This window comes from Pithys albifrons, chromosome 1 (genome assembly GCF_047495875.1).
Source record: "Pithys albifrons albifrons isolate INPA30051 chromosome 1, PitAlb_v1, whole genome shotgun sequence".
Lineage (NCBI taxonomy): Eukaryota > Metazoa > Chordata > Aves > Passeriformes > Thamnophilidae > Pithys > Pithys albifrons.
The window spans coordinates 19,483,334-19,486,929 of record NC_092458.1 but is presented as its reverse complement, the minus strand read 5'-3'; the positions used below and the strand labels follow the sequence as shown (position 1 = coordinate 19,486,929).

Genomic DNA, 3,596 nt, shown 5'->3' with positions numbered 1-3,596 from the left:
GCCATATTAAGGGTATAACATTTAAACTGGGGAAGTGTCCATCCGAAAGCCCCCATGGTCCCAATTCAGTCGCTGCATGTGCTCCCCGGGATCTTGGGCCTCCACATCTTCGTCTACCCAGCGTTTGTAATATATCTGCCACTTGGTGAATCCCTCATCAGTCTTTCCATTGCACAGCACAGCGAGCACATTGTGGATGTTTCCTGCAAAGCAAAGCAAAAGGTGAAAGGAAAGAAAGCTGGAAAGAGAGTTGGTGCAGAGGGAAAGCTGGAGAGAGGGACACAGGGGGCTGGAAGGAAAGAAAGCTGGACAAGCACCTCGTCCAGAGGGAAGGCTGTGGAGAGGGATGAATGCCTGGAATTCTTTTTCCTTACCATGTCAGACCCTGCTCTTAGCCCACACAAAAGGCTGAGGAGTCCTCCAGAAGGATCCAAGTTCTTCCTTCAGTTCCTGCCTCAGATCCCAGGGATTCTGAAGCTTCTAAAGCCAAGCATGAGGGTGAGAGAGCAAAGGAAGCAGCCAGAGCTGCATCCTGTGCCCCTGGATCCTCCCAGCTGGCAGGAGGATGCCCAGCAGGATTCCCTCAGTGTCTCCCATCCTTGGGGTCCTCCCCCAGTCTCAGCAACGTGGATCATCCTCCTCTCGCTCAGTTTCCCTTCATTAAGGCACAAAGAGCCCCTCCCCGCCCCTGTCCATGGGATTCAGCTCTAGGAAAGGAGCCAGCAGGTCCCCCCTGGTGTCCCAAAGCTGAGTTCCTCACTCCCCTCCCGTGGGAGAACAGCTCCGTGTCCTGCGGCAGGGGAAGAATCTCAGGGAGAAAGAGAAACCACAGGTTCCTGCTGTGCAGCTGCCCAGAAACACTCCAGTTAAAGCTGCACATACAGCCCTGCTCTGTCTCAGGAGCACGGCCGGGGATGGGCAGGAAAGCTTATTGTCACACCCAGCACTGGCTGGCACTGGGCCCCCCTTAATTACAACCCTTTCTCAGTTCAAGACAAGCAGTGCCAGAAATACAATGGACAGGACAAGTGTTACTTTATTCTCCAGTGGTTCCCACTCCAGGCTCTGGGACAGCCAGATCTGTTGAGGAAGGAATGGGAGTTCCTGTGGCCAATGCCTGGCAAGTGGCGACGTTGTCAGGCTTTGCTTCTCTGGGTGAGCAGGGCCAGGCCCAGGGCACAGCTGGAGCTGTGCTAGGACAGGGGCAGGTGGGATCTCAGCCAAAGGCTCTTCCCCTAGAGGGTGGTGGGCACTGCCCAGGCTCCCCAGGGCAGTGAGCATGGCCCCGAGGCTGCCAGAGCTGCAGGAGCCTTTGGCCAATGGGACAGGGCCAGGGGGGATTGTTGGGGTGTCTGGGGCAGGGCTAGGGCTGGCACTGGATGATCCCTGGGGGTCCTTCCCAGCTCAGGGTATTCTGTGATTCCATGATTATTTAGGCTGCCAACACCTTCCTTGCCCCCCAAATGGACCAGGAACAGATGGACAGGATTGGAAAACTCAACATTTTTACTAACAGGATGTGACACCAAACCAAAGGGAAAGGGAGCACCAAGAGCCGTAAATGCTCCTGGTGGGAAGGAAGGACAAAAGTCGGAGTGCACAAAAAACCCAGAGTTTATTAAACTGTGGTTGATCCAGGTGATGGGATGTCACTCCGGAGTCCAACGTCGATCCAGCTGATGGGATGTCAGTCCAGAGTCCAATGTTGATCCAGGTGATGCGATGTCAGTGCAGAATCCAACATGGATCCAGCTGATGGGATGTGAGATCGATCCCCTTCCCCTCCTTGTCCGTCTCTGTCATCCTGCAGAGAGAGAGAGAGAGAGAGAGAGAGAGAATGAGAGAGAGAGAGAGGAAAGGAGGGAGTGGAGGAGGGGAAGGAAAGGAAGGAAGGGAAGGAGGGGGAGAGAGGGAGAGAATGAGGAGGAGGAAGGGAGGGCAAGGAAGGGAAGGGATGTGGGGGAGGGAGAGGGCAGGAGAGAAGAGGGGGAGGAAGTGAGCAAGGAAAAGGGGGAAAGGGAGGGAGGGAGAGGGAGGGAAGAAGGGGGGAGGGAGGGAGAGAGAGAAGGAGGGAGGGAAACATTTGTGCAGCAGGGAGGGAAGGAGGGAGGGAGAGAAACTTGTGTAGGAGGGAGGGAAACTTTTGTGTAGAAGGGAGGGAGGGAGAGAAACTTTGTGTAGGAGGGAGGGAGGGAGAGAAACTTTAGGAGGGATGGAGGGAGGGAAATATTTTTGTAGGAGGGAGGGAGGGAGAGAGGAAGGAAGGGAGGGAGAGAAATTTTTGTGTAAGAGGGAGGGAGGGAAATATTTTTGTAGGAGGGAGGGAGGGAGGTTGGGAGGGAAGGAGGGGGGGAGGGAAACTTTTGTGTAGGAGGGAGAGAGAGAGGGACGAAGGAAGGGAGGGAGGGAGAGAAATATTTGGGAAGGAGGGAGGGAGGGAAATATTTAAAAGGGAGGGAGGGAGGGAGGGAGAGGAACTTTTGTGTAGGAGGGAGGGAGAGAGGGAAATATTTGGGAAGGAGGGAGGGAGAGAAACATTTGTGAGGAAGGGAGGGAGGAAGGGAGAGAAATTTTTATGTGGGAGGGAGAGAAACTTTTGTGTAGGAGGGAGGGAGGAAGGGAAGGAGGGAGGGAAATATTTGGGAGGGAGAGAAACATTTGTGTGGGAGGCAGGGAGGGGGGGAAATATTTGTGTGGGAGGGAGGGAGGGAGAGACACTTTTGTGTAGGAGGGATGGAGGGATGGAAATATTTTTGTAGGAGGGAGGGAGGGAGAGAAATATTTGGGAGGGAGGGAGGGAGGGAGGGAGGAAGAGAAATATTTGGGAGGGAGGGAGGAAGAGAAACTTTCGTGTGGGAGGGAGGGAGGAAGGGAGGGAAATATTTGGATGGGAGGGAGAGAAGCATTTCTGTGGGAGGGAGGGAGGAAGTAAGAGAAATTTTTGTGTAGGAGGGAGGGAGGGAGAGAAAGTTTTGTGAGGGAGGGAGGGAGGGAGGGAAACTTTCGTGTAGGAGGGAGGGAGGGAGAGAAACTTTTGTGTGGCAGGGAGGGAGAGAAACTTTTGTGCAGGAGGGAGGGAGGGAAATATTTGGGAGGGAGTGTCTTTATTTAAATTTTCTCCCTCTTATTTTAGCTTGGCTTACACAACTGTGCTGCAAATCAGTCCTGCCTCTTCCACAACATTTCACCCATTAGTCACTGTCAAGCAAGTTTGACAGGTGTCCAGTAGCACAGTCAGTTCCTGCAAGTTTTGTGGAGGTCAGTGTCAAAATTAGAGACAACTGCACAGGCAAGTGTCCCCTTCCCCTCAAGGAAGGCTGCAGCTTTGGCTCAAAAGTTAGCTGCTCCATTTGACCTGGTGGCTGTCCAGTAGGGACATGTATGGCTCAGGATCGCAATTGGAGATTTTGTCAGGAGGCTGCAAGGACATGGGAGGACGGGGATTAAAGGTACTGTGGAAAAAAAAAGCTGAGTCTTGGCAATTCATTTGTCAGGGCATGTGGGCCAGTCTGTAGGAAACCAGCCTTTGTTGGGTCTGCTGCTTGTAGAACACTCGTCGTCCTGTGGTTATCTAGATGACACAAACCTATTGCTGT

At 53.4% G+C, this 3,596-nt stretch overlaps 1 long non-coding RNA gene across 2 annotated transcripts; it reads left to right on the top strand.

Moving 5' to 3' along the window:
* Positions 1 to 1,028: 1,028 nt before the first annotated feature.
* Positions 1,029 to 3,238, top strand: LOC139678712 (uncharacterized). 2 transcript variants are annotated; one of them, XR_011699077.1, is made up of 3 exons: positions 1,029 to 1,155; positions 1,639 to 1,714; positions 3,134 to 3,238. It is a non-coding gene; the product is annotated as an uncharacterized lncRNA (long non-coding RNA). The 2 variants fall into 2 exon arrangements; XR_011699076.1 differs by having other exon boundaries at positions 1,639 to 1,762.
* Positions 3,239 to 3,596: the final 358 nt, after the last annotated feature.